Source organism: Dipodomys merriami, unplaced genomic scaffold (assembly GCF_024711535.1).
Source record: "Dipodomys merriami isolate MVZ:Mamm:240054 unplaced genomic scaffold, mDipMer1.0.p SCAF_27, whole genome shotgun sequence".
Classification (NCBI taxonomy): Eukaryota; Metazoa; Chordata; class Mammalia; order Rodentia; family Heteromyidae; genus Dipodomys; species Dipodomys merriami.
This window is the reverse complement of record NW_027204159.1, coordinates 19,525,422-19,544,692: the sequence shown is the minus strand read 5'-3', so window position 1 is coordinate 19,544,692 and position 19,271 is coordinate 19,525,422. Positions and strand designations below refer to the sequence as shown.

The following is a 19,271-nucleotide window of genomic DNA, read 5'->3' as shown; positions in this document are numbered from 1 at the left end:
TCCATTTCCTTAAAAGCAGTACAATATCATTCTTTCTAATGCATGAGTAGAATTCTATTTTGTATATATATTCCTGATCCATTTATCTACTTTGGGGAATCTGTTTTGATTCATTCCATATCTTAACTATGATAAGCAATACTTCAGTGAACATGGTTGTGCTGGTAGCTATAGTGTGACCTTGTTTGTGGTCATTTGGGTAAATGCCCAAAAGTGGGATTACGGTCATGTCTGTTTAATCTTTCGAGGAATCTCCACACTGCTTTCCAGAGTGGTTGAACAAGTTTATGTTCCCACTAACAGTGTAGGGCATTCTTTTTCAGTCACATCCCCACCAGTATTTGTTATGGTTAGGTTTCTTGATAATGGCCATTCTCAATGTTGTTTTAATTTGTATTCACTTTGTGGCAGGAATGTTGAACATCTCTTCACGGGTCTATTGGCCTTTCTTATTTCTTCTTCTGAGAAGTCTCTCTTTAAGTTTTTAGCCCACATGTTAATGGGGTTGTTGTTTCTTTGAATATTTTTTCTTGGTGGGGGGGTGAGTTTTTGAGTTCTAAGTGTATTTTAGATAGGCAGCTCTTGTTTGATGCATGGCTAGTAAAGATTTTGATTTGATTTTCTGTGTCTTCTCTCATATCCTTTAGCTGAGTGACTATTTTTCATTGGACTTACTTTGCTTCTCAGAATTCATTTAGATTTGTTTGTGGATTCCATGCATTCCTCTAATAATCATTGGTCAGTCTCATCATAAGCTTAAACTTACCCTTGGGCAAGCTTTCTGTCTTTTTATTCAACATATTTTTCAGCAGTGTTTTAAAAGCATGTTGAGAACCATCTTCTAGATCTTTCATTGACGTCTCTGTTGCCTTGTTATTTTGTGTAGGAGTTGAGGTTCCCTGACTTGGCCATTTTTCTTGTGGTTTTATGATTTGTGCTGCCCATTTGGAAACAAAAGGAAATCTAATACCACAACAGAACCCAATTTAAAGTCAAAAAACAACCCAGAGCCTTACAATTGCACAAACTTTAAATCAGAGGTTTTAAATCATATATAGTATTCCTCTATATAAATATTTCTTCACTTTTCTTTGAGGATTAGGGTGCAAGAAAGGAGATAATATATATGTATGTATGTGTATAGATATAATATATATTATATATATATATATATAAATATATATAGCTGAAGCCAGTGAGCAAGTCTTTTGTTAGTGATAAACCAAATAAAAAAGATAACTAGATGAGTCAATTAGAGTCAAAATGGAAGCAAATTCAGTCTACCTCACAGACAATTAGTGATCAATGGATTAAAGAAAAGGAAGAAAGAGGGAAGAATAAGTAAAGGAATAAATAAAGGAAAACAAGTTAAAGTGAAATTAAAAGAAATAGAAAGAGATATAAAAATAAAGGGAGAAGCAAATAAGCATAGAGGTTTAATGAAAAGGAAAGATACCAAAGGAAGAAAAGACCTAAAATTTTTAAAAAAATTAAGAAAAAAACATAAATTAATAAATGGAGAAATAGAAATTTGAGCAATCAAAAATATAGTCAGAATTAAGTATGCACACACTAAGAAAGAGACCTGCTAATCACCTTAGACTGAATATCTAGGACTTAGCAGAATATCAAGGAAAAGAAACCTAAGCAGACAAAAACATAAGTTCTTCAATTTGCTTGAGGGACCTTTAGTCTCCTGATGATCTGGTAGGCAGTTTCTTATTGCAAACTGTGCTTCACTGCTGCGGTCAGTACCAGGCCCAATACCAGGTCAGTACCAGTGGGGAGTGGAGTTCCTCATTTCTCAGGTCGGAGGAATCTGTTATGTTTGTAGGTTGGGCTCTGCACTGCTTATGTATACAAGGTTGAGGCATATATGGGGGTTGATGTGGGATCCTGGCTTTAACTAGATTCTTACACTCAGCCTGTCTGAACCTTACTTAGAACTCAAAGTGAGCAGATGACTCCTTTGAGAGGGCCTGACTCCCCCTGGGCAGTCCTGACTCCCCCTGGGTAGGGCGGACCCTGGGCAGGGCTGACTCCCGTGGGTGGGGCTGACCCTGGGTGGGGCTGACCCCCCTGGGTGGGGCTGATCTGGACTGGGCTGACCCTGGGTGGGGCTGGCCCTCCGTGGGGCTGACTCCCTAGTGCTGCAGCTCCTTGAGCCTTCATTCACTCTAAAGGTGCACAGAGGGCCGGGGGTTCCACTGCCCTGCCCCTGGCAGCCTCCGTTGTGTCCTTCCATGCAGGCAATGTGTATTCTTTTTTCTGGTGTGCCTATCTGTTTAGTTACCGTTGACCTGACTAGCTGTGGGAAGCTGGCTGGCCCACAAGCTCTGCCTAGTCCAAGAGCCTGGGGTTCCCCGGAGTCTCCTCTGCCCTGCCCCTCAGGCGCATTGAGCCCTGTGCGAGCCCTGTGCTCCTCGGCAGGCATGTGAGGTTAGGGTTCATGGATAGAGGGCAGTGCTTTCACTTCCCAGGACTCCTCGCGGAGAAGACGAGGGGGGCAGGGCGCTCTGAGGCGGCTCCTTGCCCGCACCGGTGCCAGTGGCCCATGACCCGGCCAGCGGACGCCATGTGAACCGAGGGCCCCGCTCACACACATGGTCACTGTGAACACGGGCGTCACTGCTCAACAGGAAAAAAGCAAAGAGACGGATACAATGTTCAGATGTTGAGACCTGGCCAGAGCTCCCTGGCTTTGAAGACAACACAATCTGGTCAGGCACCCACCTTCTTTCTTTCGCGAACATTCTTGTACTCTGCTCATAACCTAACGATAAAGGAACAGTTCTTATCAAAAGTGAGTAGGAGGACTTAAATCATACACAACTTGATGAATTCTCAACAACCGAACATGCGCATGTGTCCAAAAGTAAATCTATCACAAAGATGTGAATCCGTCATTCATTAACAAAGACTTACTACATACAACCCTGTGTGTAGTACTTTGAAGACACATTTTCGTTTTCTCCTATGAAAACTTCCAGACATCAGTCACTTGATTGCAGCCCAAGTTACTTTCTGCAGAGAAATGAAATTGAAAATATTCAGAATATGTGAGGGAAAATTTAAATGATAATGGTCTGGGCTTAGTGGGAGATCCTGTAATCCAGGTATCTGAAAGATTGGACTGCAGCCAGCCAAAGCAAATCAGGACCTTACCTTAATAAAGAAAACAGCATGTTGATTTCCTGGTATAATCTCAGGTATAGGTGGTAGATAGGTAGAAAAACACCCTGGAAAGCCAGAAATTCAAGAATGCGTCCAAAAAATAACTGAAGCAAAAAAGCAAGTAATTGAACACCTTCCTGGCAAAGTCAAGGCCTGGGTCCAAATCCCTATACCACTCACTCACAAACACACACACACACCAATGATAGGGTTTAGATTCTTTTTTTGTTTTGTTTTAATTGTGAAAATATAGTACAGAGGGGTTACAATTACATGAACAAAGTAATGAGTACATTGTTACCTCCTCCTTTGTTTCCCCTTCCCATCCTTTCATATCCCACCACCCCCCTCCCTCCCTGAAGCAAAGTTGTAAAGTTCATGTTTGGACATACCATCTTGTACATCTCATTGTTGCAATAGATCCACCTGTATCCCTATTTAAACAATTGTTTTTTTTTTTTCCTTCCCCTCCACAAATTATACCAGCATCAAATACAGTGAAAACTGTGGAGGAGGGACATACAAAGCAACAAAGAAATCACCTTATAAATATGTTAGAAACAATAGCAAGAAAGAAAGACCATTTGAGTCCTTATTTTGGGGTTCATTTTGCTTAACATCAACTTATCTGACCTTTTCTGCTTGACTCAGACATAGACTAGTTATTGCAAATAAGGGAAACCATGGGACCTATGTTTCTTTGGGCTTGGCTTCACATAATTTTTTCCAAGTCTTTCCATTTCCTAACAAATGTCATTCTTTCTGATGGAGGCATAGAATTCCATTATGTACATATACCATAATTTCTTGATCCATTCATCTACTGAGGGCATCTGGTTTGGTTCCATATCTTAGCTATGGTAAATAATGCTGCAATAAACATAGTTGTGCTGGTAGCTTTAGTATGGTCTTGTTTGTGAACATTTGGGTAAATGCCCAAAAGTGGGATTGCTGGGTCATAGGAGAGCTCTATGTGGAGTCTTTTGAGGAACCTCCATAATACTTTCCAAAGTGGTTGAACAAGTTTACACTCCTACCAACAATGCAGTAAGTTTCCCTTCTGTCTGCATGCCCTCCAGCATCTGTTGTTGTTAGAGTTCTTGATTATAGCCATTCTAACTGGGGTTAGGTGGTATGTCAATGTTTGTTTGATTTATAGCTAGGAAGGTTGAGGATTTCTTCATATGTCTATTGGCCATCCTTCTTTCCTCTTCAGAGAAAATTTTCTGTAAGTCTTTAGCCCACTTATTTATTGGGCAGTTGTTTCTTTGAGCATTTGCTGTTGGGGGATTTAATTTTTTGAGTTCCTGGTATAGTTTAGATATGAGACCCTTGTCTGTTGAATGGCTAGTGAAGATCTTCTCCCAATCCATGGGCTTTCTATTGATCTTGCTAGCTATGTCCTTTGCCGTGCAGAAGTCTGCAATGTTATGCAATCCCATTTGTCCAACCTTTCTTTGATTTGTTGTTTCTATGTCTCTATTAAGTAAATTTTGGCATGTGCCAAGGAGACCTAGGGTTTCCATCCTGTAATGTTTTCAGGGTGTCTGCTTTGACTCCGAGGTCTTTGATCCATTTGGAGTTGATTCTGGTGCAGGGTGATATATAAGGATTTAGCTTTAGTTTTCTACAAGTGATTAACCAATTTTGCCAGCACCATTTACTGAAGAGGCTGTCTTCCATTCTATTTTTTTGAGCTCCCTCATTGAAGATTAGGTGACTATAGGTCTGTGGGTTCATTTCTGGGTTTTCAGTTCTATTGCATTGTTCCTGAGGTCTGTTCTTTTGCCAGTACCAAGGTGTTTTGATTACTATGGCTTTGTAGTAGAGTTTGAAATTTGGAATTGGTATTCCTATAGCACTGTTCTTTCTGTTAAGGATCATTTTTTGCTATTCGGGGTCTTTTATTGTTCAATATGATTTTTTGGGTTGCCTTTTCTATATCCTTGAAGAATGAAGTTGCAATATTGAAAGGTATTGCATTGAATTTGTAGATAGCCTTGGGAAGTATTGCCATTTTCATGATGTTGATCCTTCCAATCTAGGAGCATGGGAGGTTTTTCTGCTTTCTAAGTTCTGTTTTGATTTCCTTTTTAGGTTTTTAAAGTTTTCATCATAGAGGTCCTTCACTTCTTTGGTTAAGTTAATTCCTAGTTATTTTAATTTTTGTGAGGCTATCATGAATGAAGTTGGTTTCCTGATTTCAGCCGTGCTTTTCTCATTGTTGGTATACAGAAAAGCCATTGATTTTTAAGGGTTAGTTTTTTACCCTGCAACTTTGCCGAAGTTTTCAATCAGCTCGAGTAATTTGGGAGTGGAGCCCGTGGGATTCTTTTTTTTTTTTTTTTTTGTCAGTCATGGGGCTTGAACTCTGGGCCTGTCCATGGGATTCTTTAAATACAAGATCATATCATCTGTAAAGAGGGAGAGTCTTACTTCATCTTTCCCTCTTTGGATCCCTTTTTTGTTTGCATCTTTTCTTATTGCTGTAGCTAGGCATTCTAATACTAAATTGCAGAGTAATGGAGAGAGTGGACATCCTTGTCTTGTTCTTGGCTTTAGTTTTTCACCATTAAGTATAATGCTGGTTGGAGGTTTGTCATATTCAGCCTTTATTGTATTGAAGAATGTTCCAGGATTCCTAATTTTCCAGAGCGTTCATCATAAAGGGGTGTTGGATCTTGTCAAATGCTTTTTCTGCCTGTATTGAGATAACCTAGTGATTGTGATTGTTGCTCTTGTTGATGTGATGAATTATATTAATTGATTTGCATATATTGAACCAGGTTTGCATCTCTGAAATAAATCCTGTTTCATTGTGGTGTGTGATTTTTTAGATGAATTGTTGAAGTCGGTTGGCCCAAATTTTGTTGAGAAATTTTGCATCAATGTTCATCAAAGAAATGGGGCTCTACTTCTCTTTCTTTGAGGAGTCCATGCCTGGTTTGGGATGAGGGTTATGATGGCTTCATAGAATGAGTTTGGTAGTGAACTTTCTCTTTCAATTTCATTGAAGAGTTGGAGGAGTATTGGTGTGAGCTCTGCTTTGAAGGCCTTATAGAATTCCGCTGTAAAACCATCTGGTCCTGGGCTTTTCTTAGATGGGAAGTCTGTTATTGCTGTTTCTATTTCAATGCTTGATATGAGCCTGTTAAGTTGGTTTAACTCATGTTGGTTTAGTTTTGGCATGTCGATTTTTGCTAGGAAAAGGTCCATTTCTGTCAAGTTCTCAAACTTATTAGCATAAAGGTTTGAGAAGTATTCCCTTATAATGTTCTGGATCTTGGTTGTTTCTGTGATGATGTTTCCATTCTCCTCTCTGAGTTAGTTTATTTCGGTGTGTTCTCTTCTTTTTCTGATAAGATTTGCTAAGGGTCTGTCAATTTTGTTAATTTTTTCGAAGAACCAACTCTTTGTTTTGTTGATTATGTGGTGTTTTTGGATTCTAATTTGTTTAGTTCTGATTTAATTTTAATTATTTCTTTCCATCTACTGGCTTGGGGTTTATCTTGCTGGGGTTTATCTGCTTGGAGGTTCAGATGTGTCATTAAATTGTTGGTTTCAGATCTCTCTAATTTGTTGATGTAGACAGTCACAGTTGTAAACTTGCCTCTGAGTACTTCCTTTGCTGTGACCAGAGGAGCTGGTCATTTGGACAAGTTTGCTTTGTGACCTTGAATGTGGTCTATTTTGGAAAATGTTCTGTGTGCTGCTGACAAAAACGTGCATTGTGATGCTGCTGGGTGAAATATTTGGTAGATGTCCATTAAATCTAGTTAATCTATGCAGGTGCTTAGATCTGTGGTTTCTCTGAGTTTTTGCCAAGTTGTTTTCTCTGGTGAGGATAGTATGTAATGATCTTCTTTATCTATTTTCACTAATTTTAATTTGAAGTCTATTTTTTTGGGTGTGTATAGGTTTTATTTATTTCTAACATTTACTTTATTGTTATTATGTGATATACTGAGGGATTACAATTACATGAGTCAGGTAATGAATACATTTCCTTTCATACAGTATCTTCTGTTCCCTCTCTATCTCCTAGTTCCTCCCTCCAGTCTGTTTAGTTTATTTGCATCATAGTGTCCAGTGAACTCCAGTATTGTACTTTTTGAACCTTTTCCCTTAAGGTCTGTGCCCTCCTCCTCCCTCTCCCAAAGATAGACACGTGAATAAACCATACATAAAGAAAATAAAATCACCAACAAAATAAAAAAATGAAAATGAAGTGAGCTCTTGTTTCTATTTCTTGGAGTTCAATTCAATATATTTGTTTGTGTGTGGGTATTATTTTACATAAATGTAAAAAGGCACATAAGAATTGCACCTTTGTGTCTAATTTATGGGGGCTATTTGCTTGGTAGATTTTGTTCCAGCCTTTCAGATCAAAATATGTTTGTTTTTATGGGCAAGGTGTGACTCCTGAAGGGAACAGATAGAAGGATCTTGCTTTTTAATCCAACTAGACAGTCTATGTCACTTAATTTTAGTGTTAAGTCTGTTAATGTTGAGCATTAGGACTGAGAGGTGTTTGGTAGTTTCTGCCATGTTATCCATCTTCTTGGGGGCTGTGACAACTGGGTTCTTGCTATGGTTCTTGGATTCTCAGTTTGGGTGTGGTTTCTTGGCCTTTATTGTGGTCTTGGTTGTTTTCTTTTCTTTTCTTTTCTTTTCTTTTGTGGGTCGTGGGCCTTCAACTCTGGGCTTGGGCACTATCCCTCAGCACTTCAGCTCAAGGCAAGCGTTCTACCACTTGAGCCACAGCGCCACTTCTGGTCTTGGTGGTTTTCTATGTATAGGACATCTTTAAGTATCTTTTGTAGGGCTGGTTTGGTGGAGATATATTGTTTCAGTTTTCTTTGCTATGGAAGGTTTTTATTTGACCTTCGGTTATGAAGGAGAGTTTAGCTGGGTATAGTATTCTTGGTTGATTGTTGTTATTCTTTAGGGCCTGGCATACATCATTCCAGGCTCTTCTTGCTTTAATTGTCTTTGCTGAGAAATCTGAGGTGATTCTAATTGGTTTCCCTTTATAAGTGATTGATCTTTTCTCTTTGACAGCTTTAAGGATCCTTTCCTTGGTCTGAATTTATCCTATGAGGATTAAAATGTGATGGTGGGATGTCCTATTCTAGTCTGGTCTATTTGGGGTTCTAAAAGCTTCTTGTATCTGAATAGGCCTATGTTTTTGCATGTTTGGGAAGTTCTCTGCTAGGATCCTATTAAATAAATTTCCTAGACCATTAACTTCTGTATCTAAGTGCTCCTCGTTACACCCATTATCCTCAGATTAGTCCTTCTGATGGTGTCTTCCAAGTGTTGAATATATCTATCATATTTCTTGGATTTGTATTGGATAGTTGTGTGTTCTTTCTCTATAATATCTAGGCAGTCCTCAATCCCCGAGATTCGATCTTCTGCATAGTCTAACCTACTGTCAAGACTTTCTACTTTGTTTTTTATTTCTTTTCTTTTTATTTTGTCGACTTTGATGGCTTCCAATTCTTTGTTGGAGCTTTGTTTTAGATCTTGTATGAATGTCTTTACTTCCTTATAGTCAATGTTCTATTGTGAGGTACAGTAGTAATAGTAAAGGAACAATTCCTAATACTACAAGTTTATTCATTGAAATCTGAAGTATTGACCAAAACACCAACATTTAGGTTTTTAAAACCAAGCAAAGAAACCTAAATGAAATAGTTTAATGAAAGTCTCCTCATTATGCTTTTGTAGAATAAACATGGATTTATGAACAGGACCTTCTGTTCAGAAGTTTAAATTGATACTAAAATGTTTCGTTTGACTCTCATAGATCTGTGTCCAAAATAATTATGCATATTTCAAAAATTATATTGAATACTTTATGGATTAAATTGAGGATCAATTATGCTGTTAAATTAATAAGTTACTAATATTTCTCCTTACCAGTGAGTAATATTTATCTCAGGAGAAGCTAATGTCCTTTATATGTAGATAATAATAATAACAGTGAGAATGATATTTATATACATTAGAAGTAAGAGAAAACAAACACAAAATGGCAAGTTTTTTGTTTGCTTTTGGTGGTACTGAGGATTTTTTAAAGTTTCTTTGTTTGCTAGGCAGACATTTTATTGATGAGCCATGGCTGCAGCCCTCTGTATAAAGTGTTTCATTGTCTTTATATCATCATTCATGGAAAGTATAAGGTCCATTGAAAGAAGAAATAAAAAATTATATGCCAAATGAAGGTGCCGTATTCTACTCTAGAGGCTGAAATCAGAGAAATGATTTGAAGCCCACCCTGGCAGAAATGTCCATGAGACTTCATCTCAGATTAACTAACAAAGAGTTAATATGGAGGTGTAGCTCAAGTGATAAGGGCACCAGCCAACTAAACAAACCAAGAGAGCATGAGACACTGAATATGCTTCTTTCAAGTACAGAAGGTCCTCACTTGTATTAAATAATTGTATGTATTGAACCCATACATGCATAAATACAACCAGAGTTCTTTCACTTTGAAGAGCAATGAACTAACTAAAACTCTGTCTTATTCTTTGTTTTTCCTTCTCAGATTATTTTTGGTTGTAAAATTATGTAAGTGGAAATAGTCTTGTAGAAACTAATAATAAATTATTCTCTGTAGTTCTACCCACCACAATTTAGAGGAGCAGCATGTCTGCATTTAAACTTTTCAGATCAAGAATAAGACTATAATCACACATAAATTATTTTAAGCATGAATGAAATAAGCCTATTCAAATTTTTGAACTGATTGCTAGAAATTCTCTCAGAACACAGCTGAGAAAAATCAAAATGTATCACCCAGTAACCAGAAATTAATACTAAAAGTGGCAATTGTAGTGATGGAAGAGAATAAAAATTCTGTCTCTTACTGTTGCAAAGGAATATGTCATATGCCAACAAAAAATAATTTATATTTTACTTTGACAATTACCAAATTTAAAAATGTCTCTAAATATTTACAAAAGTGTCCATTAGAATCCACTCTGAGCAAAACAAATAAATATCTTGAAGCAATTATTTGGTCTTCTTTCAAAATTGTTTTCTTTTCTGTGCAAAAGCTTGGAGTACTTATTAATTTTCCTGTATATCCAAAAGTTTACAAATAAATTTTGTATGAATGAATATATACCAATAAAATTCAGCCAGAATTTTCATTAATTTGTTAGGATAAACTCTAAAATATTTTTTATGAATAAAAATATCTTAGGAAGCTATTCATGAATCTGATAACTTATTGAATATATCTGAATGTATGTACTTATTCTCGGTATGTTTTGCCTTAATGAGCTTTAATTGATTCATTAACACACTTTGATTTGGGGACTAAGATAGTGTCAATTCATTATTTCTGGTAGATGAGTGTGTTTTAGAGTGATTTCCAAAACTATCTTCAGATTTGATAGCTGATTGCTATCAAAACTCAGAATTCAGTAATGTTGTTTACTCATACTTATAGTCTATTACCATTAATTTAGATACAAAAAAACTAAGCAAGAGAGAATCTCACATAGAAGTTCTAGGAGATGTGAGGCCCTCCAACTGTTCAGTTCTTTCTCAGTGGAACTATGTAAATGGTATTGAACTCTCCTAAGAACAGTATGTGAAAATATGTACTTAATTTTAGCTCCTAAGGAAAATAAGCCTTGGTATCCATGATTTGCAGTGGTATTTGATTATGGAGGTGAAACAAACTAACCATTAAATAGACCTCCAGTTTTTATCCTATCCAGAGATAAAACTGGTTATAAGACCCCAAAATTAGTCACATAGCTAACATAAAGCCTAAGGGTCCAAGACTTGCAACTGAACTAGGATTTATTTGTCTTGACTTAGAAAAAAGGTTCTTGTCAAAGATATCATGACAGGACAACACTAAGACTTATGATTACTTCCCAGAAGCTAGGAAAAGACCATGCCTTTCACTGGAATGAGCAGTTTTATCACCACTCAAACTTGCTGAATCTTTATTGCACAATTATATAATCTTCTTAACATTTTATAGTTTCATAGTTAATATTAGATTGCCCAAGTTTATCTAATAAAAATCATCTTTTTGTAATTACAGAATAGTGCTCTTGCTATCCGTTCATATCTAATCCCACTTTTGTGGGTTTTTTTGAGCTAAATATTCTTTTTATTGTCAATCTATACATGAGTAGATTAAAACAATTCCATTTTTGAAGTTCTGTTTGTATTAGGGTCATTCTGTAGATCAAATATAGTGTAAAATATGTTTTAAATTTTGCCTTAATTTTAATGGCTTATTTTTATTTTAATGTTTTGACTGGGAGATTTTAAGGTGGCCAAATTTTATATTTTTATTTTTTCTTCTGTGTTTGAAATAATAACTGATCATTTTCACTGATATCAGAAAAACATTATACTATTTTTTTTCTTTTAACAATATAGAATTTCCTTGAGTTTTTTTTTAATTGTGAAAATACCGTACATGGGCAAGGTAATGAGTGCATTTCTTATCAAGCATTGTTGCCTCCTCCTTCGTTTCCCCTTCCCATCGCTTCCCATCTCCCCTCCTCCCCTATACCTGCACCAAAGTTGTAAAGTTCATTTTCGACATAACATCTTGTACATCTCATTGTTGCAATGGGTCCACCTCTATCCCCATTTAAACAATTGGTTTTTTTCCCTTCCCTTCCACAAATTATACCAGCATCAAATACAGTGAAAACAGGGGTTATACTGTGGGGGAGGGACATACAAAGCAACAACGAAATATCTTATAAATATGTTAGAAACAATAGCCAGAAAGAAAAAACACTTGAATCCTTATCTTGGGGTTCCTTTTACTTAACAGCAACTTATCTGCCCATTTCTGCTTGTCTCAGACATATACTAGTTATTGCAAATAAGAGAAACCATGAGACCTATGTTTCTTTGGGCCTGGCTTACTTCACTTAATATAATTTTTTCCAAGTCTTTCCATTTCCTAACAAATGGGGAAATGTCATTCTTTCTGATGGAGGCATAGAATTCCATTGTGTATATATATACCACATTTTTTTGATCCATTCATCTACTGAGGGGCATCTGGGTTGGTTCCATATCTTAGCTATGGTAAATAATGCTGCAGTAAACATAGTTGTGCTGGTAACTTTTGTATGTTCTTGTTTGTGATCATTTGGGTAAATGCCCAAAAGTGGGATTGCTGGGTCATAGGGGAGCTCTATGTGGAGTCTTTGGAGCAATCTCCATACTACTTTCCAAAGTGGTTGGATTGGAAGGATCAACATCATGAAAATGGCAATACTTCCCAAAGCTATCTACAAATTCAGTGATACCTATCAATATTCCAACCTCATTCTTCAAGGAAATAGAAGAGGCAATCTAAAAATTCATATGGAACAATAAAATACCCCAAATAGCAAAAATGATCCTTAACAGAAACAACAGTACTGGAAGAATATCAATACCAAATTTCATACTCTTACTACAAAGCCATAGTAATCAAAACAGCTTGGTACTGGCACAAGAACAGACCTCAGGACCACTGCAATAGAATCGAAAACCAAGAAATGCGCCCACAGATGTATAGCCATCTAATCTTTGATAAGGGAGCTCAAAAAATAGAATGGAAGAAAGACATCATCTTCAGCAAATGGTGCTGACAAAATTGGTTAATCACTTGTAGAAAACTAAAGCTAGATCCTTATATATCACCCTGCACCAGAATCAAGTCCTTTAGGTTTTTGTGTAAATTTCTCTTCATAAATTTCTATTCTTATTAACTGCCCAATAAATTATACTACTTATTATATTACCCAAGGGTGATCTGTGATAAGATAGGGAGCTCTGACCAAAATATGTCACCTTGCTTTCGTCATAGAATAAGGATTCAAATGAGAAAGATAAACTGTTCACTTTGGGAGGATTCAAATTTACATTTGTAACCAATGTATATTGTTCCATTGTCTAATTCTCAAGAAATAAATCATCAGTAAAAGAATTAATCAGTCAGAGAGTGCACAGACCACATTCTCAGCTGCCCTGCCATAAAAGATTTATAACTGAACCTTGCTAATGTAGTTGGTATTGTATTAGGAAGTTGCACATCTGTTGCAAAAATAAATCTGAAAAGGACTCTGCATATGTAGCTTTGCCCGTGTGTGTGTGTGTGTGTGTGTGTGTGTGTGTGTGTGTGTGTGTGTGTGTGTGTGTGTGTGTGTGTTGTGTGTGTGTGTGTGTGTTTGTGAATGAATGTATGTAGTATGTTGAGATGTATTTTTGTGATGCAATTCTTTACAAAAAGTAAGTTTGGGGGCTGGGAAGGTGACTCAGTGGTAGAGTGCTTGCCTCGCATGCATGAGGCCCTGTGTTCAATTCCTCACAGCTCCCAGGCCTAGAGTTCAAGCCCCACAACCAACAAAAAAGAAAAAATAAAAGTAAATATTGTTGTTTTTTGTAGTCACTTGCATTTTATATTATATTGTTATAGAAATATGCATGAACAGTATATATTATATTAGTAGGTATGTATTAATAGAGAAAAATATCAAATATGTAGGTATGTATATATACACACATGCACATGCTAACATTTTAAATGTACAAATAATTCAGTCCTCTTTGAAGAGTTAAACCAAAAGTAAAATAATCTATTAGTGGGTATGCTTTAGCTAAAATTTAATGCCTAATTAAATACTTTACCTAAACATAACCCAGGCATTATATGTTTTAAAATACATAATTATGTGGGAAGTAATAATTTTAGGAATATTTATTATTAGCATAATCTTATGACTATTTTGTGACCTTATTATCTCTGGAGATTTGGCTCTGAATTGCAAAACTTTACATGGGCTTAGCACATTGGGGACAAAGCTTTCTGCTCCCCCTAAAGAAGGAAGGCAATGTATTAACTTTATCTGGAGATGATTATTGCCAAAGCTTGCATAGCTAATAAGAGCTTGAGTGGATGTTCAAAGACAAATTTGTACAAATCGAAACCCCATGTTATTAGTTAAAGTGCTATGCCAGACATTTGGAAGAATTCTGCTAGCTAACTTAGCTCTACTTATCTACTTCTGAGCTGGCTCTAAATTGTCTTCTTCAGTCATACCCCATGTTCCTTCTCGTGCCCAGCACTGCAGTAACCCTAGACTTTTTTTTGGGGGGGGGTCCGGTCATGGGGCCTGAACTCTGAGCCCGGGCGCTGTCCCTCAGCTCTTCAGCTCAAGGCTAGTACTCTACCACTTGAGCCACAGCGCCACTTCCGGCTTTTTTCTTTTTGCTTATGTGGTGCTGAGGAATCAAACCCAGGGCCTCATGCATGCAAGGCAAGCACTCTATCATTGAGCCACCCTCCCAGCCCTGCAGTAACCCTAGATTTCTTACAATGTTAACCATGTACCATATATTTCTACAGTGCTCTCTTTACCTAGAACAATCTAGCTTCCCATCTTTGAGTAGTTGTGTTCTGTTTACAGGTCATATAAGATCAGCATCTACTTCTTAAAGGAAAAAATGTATGTGTACATAATAAATAATATATTAAGCGCTATATTATGAGAATCCTGTGAGAAGTAAAAATAGACCTATATAAGGAAACTGGCACCTTTAAGGTCCCTCTAGGAAACCTTAAAGGTGCCACTGTAAGGTTTCCTAGAGGGACCTTAAAGGTGCCACTTTCCTTGTTTTCCTGGACACACACATACCCAATAAATAAGTAGTATCCACTCTAGAAATAATACATAGCACAAATAATGAGTTCAGGTTATTTTATTTTCTACAAACCTAATAAACAAGAAATAGAGATAAGTTTATGGTTCACAAAAACTTAGGCTAAAGAACCAACAAAAGCTAAATCAGATAACTAAATTAAGAAATTTAAAAGCAGACTTTTGAAAAATACATAGGTCAAATAAATGAATTATGAATTCACAATATTTTCATAACTAACATATTACAAATATAAACAAATACAGATAAAGAATAAAGGAAATGAGTAGCTGTAAATAAACATAAAATTCAGTGATGGGGACATACAAATGAAAAGTGGGAGGGGAATATAGTCATAAAATTCAAGACATATACAATTAAGAAAACTGTTAGAAGGGTTTGAGTTGGGAGATATGTGTGACAGTGATGAAAGGGTAGCATTGGTCAATATTAATTATATTCAAATACTACTTAGTTGAGTGGCAACTCCTCTGTGTACAATTATGTACAGATAAAAATAAAAATTTTTAAATAGGATCTAAACCACAACTTAAATATTTTCCTCTTGGTCTTAAGGCACTGCAAATTTCAGAAATTTCCAGTATCATATTTTCACTTGCAAATAACTTACATATAATACAGTATTTAAACAGAACTGAATATTCTTACAATGGACATAAAAAAATAGAACTAACTTATTTCAACGATAATGTTTTTGTAACCAGTGGGCACAAAGTTAGAAATATATATTTCTCTGAAATGAAGGGGTTTGCAGAAGTAAAGAATGTGTTCTGCATTGGAAAGACATGGATTAGTAGTAATATAAGCATTGCTTGTGAGATAGAAACAGCAACGTAAGGCAGAGGTATGACAGAGAGATCCAGGCAATGTAAAAATTAAGTTAGATCCAAATTGTTCATCACCATTTATTTTCCTGTTTTCTTTAGATGAAAATAATTTGTACTGAAAGATGAATTTAAATCTTAAAGAGTGACTTTCAGCAGGTTTCTTGCTGATGTAAGTCTTAACTTTATTTCAAGTTACTAGTCAGTACTTTTTTTACCATAAGCCTCTTACTCTATGTAACAGTTGAATAACTTGAATATGTGTAAATAACAGTTAAGCAAGCTTCTGGCCTTTAGAATAATCTCATTTGTTCTAGTCTTGTATTGTTTTACTACATTAAGGCTGTTTTCATTTGTACAATTAAAGTTCTAAGTGTCTCATGGGTGGAGATTTATTTCTGAAAGCAATAAAAAATTCATTTGATTCATAGTGGAAGAACATTACCATAGTCTTTCTTGATACGCTTGTCCACTAAAATAAAAAAGGTTTTGACAAGTCCCATTAAAGTATAAATGCAATTTTTATAATGTTAAAATGCAAACCAAAACAACACTGTGATTCCACTCACCCTGCTAGAATGGGCATTACCAAGAAAACTAATAATAACAAAAGCTGGTGTGGTTATAGCCAAAATGGAACTCTATTTCACTGTTGATGGGAATGTAAACTTGTTTAACCTCTCTGGAAGGCAGTATGGAGGGTCTTCCAAAAATAAGCATAGAACTACCCTATGACTCAGCAATTCTACTTCTGGGCATTTCTCCAATAGAGCACAAGCAAGGATACACTAAACCCACCATCACCACCATGTTTACTGCAGCATTATTTCCATTAACCAAGTTATGGAATCAACCCTGATGCCCTCAATGGACTAATGGATCAAGAAAATGTAGTACATATACACAATGGAATTCTACTCATCCATCAGAAAGAATGATATTGTACCATTTTTAAGATTTGGAGAGAATTAAGTGAAATTAGCCAGAACCAGAGAAACATGATTTCCTTAGAAGTAAGCTCACTGGGTAGCACTGAAGTGCTTATAAATGAGTTAACTGAAGAGTGAAAATAGTATAATTCAAAGCCTAACAAAATGCATACAGGAAAATGGGTACTTGCAAGGAAGGAAGAGGAGTGGGGTGGAAGAATGGTGGGAAATGAGTAAAAGTTCCATCATGGCTATTTATTAACTTAAAAGAATTTGTCATAGTATTTTTATATCACAATTAATTAGCATGGGGAATTGTTTTTCTAGATTGATTAGTTGTACAAAGTGATTTTAGAGCGCCAAAACTTATTCAAATGGAAGATAAAAATTAGTTTCAGTTATTATATGTAAATACAAACAGGCAAACTACTCCTGAAGAGGAAAGAGATTACAATGGAAGCAAAGATGGAGGAATATGATCCAGATATCAGGACCTATTATAATATTCAAATAACTAAGACTATTTACATATCATCAGACAGCTAGATAAACAGAATAAATACACAGCCACCAACAGGCTGATACCTACATTAATACCTGATATATGGCCAATGTAACATACTGCAAATAAATATGGAAAAATGGACTATTAGGAACAATGAAGTAGCACACATTCTCATATGTACAAATTGAAAGTGAACAGGTTCATAGCAGTCACCCTCAGATGAGATAGAAACTGAAATGGGAGGGTAGAATCTTGGAGAGAAAAATGTATAATACTATCTTATGACATCATGTCTGAATTTCTGAAACAACCCACAGAAAAGAAAGCAAAGGGGACTGGGAAGGTGGCTCAGTGGTAGAGCACTTGCCTTGCATGCATGAGGCCCTGGGTTTGATTCCTCAGCACCACCTAAACAAAAAGAAAAAATAAGCCGGAAGTGGCGCTGTGGCCCAAGTGGTAGAGCACTAGCCTTGAGCTGAAGAGCTGAGAGACAGGGCCCAGGCCCAGAGTTCAGGCCCCATGACTGGACTCCCCCCCCCCAAAAAAAAAGAAGAAGAAGAAGAAAGCAAAGGCCTGAGATTTGAAAAAATGCTAATAAGAACTGTCAATAGAACTGGTTTTTAATTTCAATAACAATTTTTAAATAGTAAACTTATATTGGACTACATGATATATAAATGGATATACATATGTAATACACCAGTACATATATATTGTATTGATTTGATGCGATAGTATTTAACACTGTTCAAATGATAATAAAAGGCACTATAAAGTGGCAACAAATGAATATTATTCATGTAGTTGGAAAACAAACTATTAAAATGTTTTTAAAATAAAGGAATTTTATTAGTATGTAACAAAAACACATAAGTAAACATTTCTATAATATTTATTCTTGCACAGAATTTTGTGAACCTACAGGTGTGTGTGTGTGTGTGTGCGCGCGCGCGCGCACGGGTGCGTGCATGCGTGTGTTGGTCCTGGGTTGAACTCAGATTTTGAACTGAGATTTTTTTTTCTCAATGCTAGTGCTCTACCACTTGGTTCACTGCTCCATTTCCAGAGTATTTGGTGCTTAATTGGAGATAAGAGTTTGCTTTTTGGGCTTGTTTCAAACATTGATCCTCATATCTCAGCCTTCGAGTAGTTAGGATTACAAACATGAGCCACAGGCTACTGTCTTGCTTAAGTATTTGTTTAATTTTTCTATGATCTTTACTTCTTTTGTGATATAATTTCTTTCTTTATGTATATTCAAATTTCTGTCTGATTTTCTTTCTTTTCTTTTCATTATCTTTAAGTAGTTATATAAAGGAGTTGCCATTTCAAAGCAAAATGATTTTGCTTTTCGATATGAAAGCTAAAAACCATTTAAAAGTGATAGAAAATAAATTTCTTTATATTGAAGATAGGGAAAACTCAATGAAATAAAAATTAGAAAAACAAAATGCCTTAAATAAGCTTGTTTTTATTATTTATTTCATTTATTTGTTACATTTTTAATTTACTTATTTATATGTTACTTCCATAGAATGCAAAAGCCTTTATAAAAGAAGAATTTTTAACCACAAAGAATTTTCTTTTTATTTCCTTTATTAGACAAGCTGAATGGAAAGTTAATATGGAAGTATCAATATAGGAAAATTATTATTAAGGCAGAAAAATGTATACTAGAAATAAGGAGTTGCCAGATGTGGAGGTATTTTAAACTACTTTCTTCCTGGTGTTAACTGCTAGCAGGTAATACACATTCTACCTGCTAGCAAGAAGAGATGTGGAGAGGGCATATGTGTAATTCAGGAAGTGTCTCTATTCAGTGATATTCTCTAACAAAGAACAGAAATACAATTCTCTATTCTCCATATTACATCAAAATAAATCAAGTAGTTTCATTCACAGATTGTTTGTTTTGCTGGTGTTTTTCTAATCTTTTAGTAGGAAATGTAGATATGAAGCTAGCTATATTTAAGGAAAAGATGCATGTTAGAAATATATATCAATTTTATAAAAATACATCAATGAACTTTTGAAAATTAGTCACAATTACAAAAAGCACTGGTGGCTCACGCCTAGCTACTCAGGAGGCTAAGATCTTAGGATCTTGGTTCAAAGCCAGCCAGGGCAGGAAAG

General features: G+C 35.9%; 1 protein-coding gene across 1 annotated transcript in view; it reads left to right on the top strand.

Annotated features, from left to right (window-relative positions):
• The window catches only part of Adamts19 (ADAM metallopeptidase with thrombospondin type 1 motif 19), a 251,702-nt gene that overhangs the window by 104,117 nt on the left and 128,314 nt on the right, over nt 1-19,271 (top strand). The gene's annotated exons all lie outside the window — the stretch shown is intronic.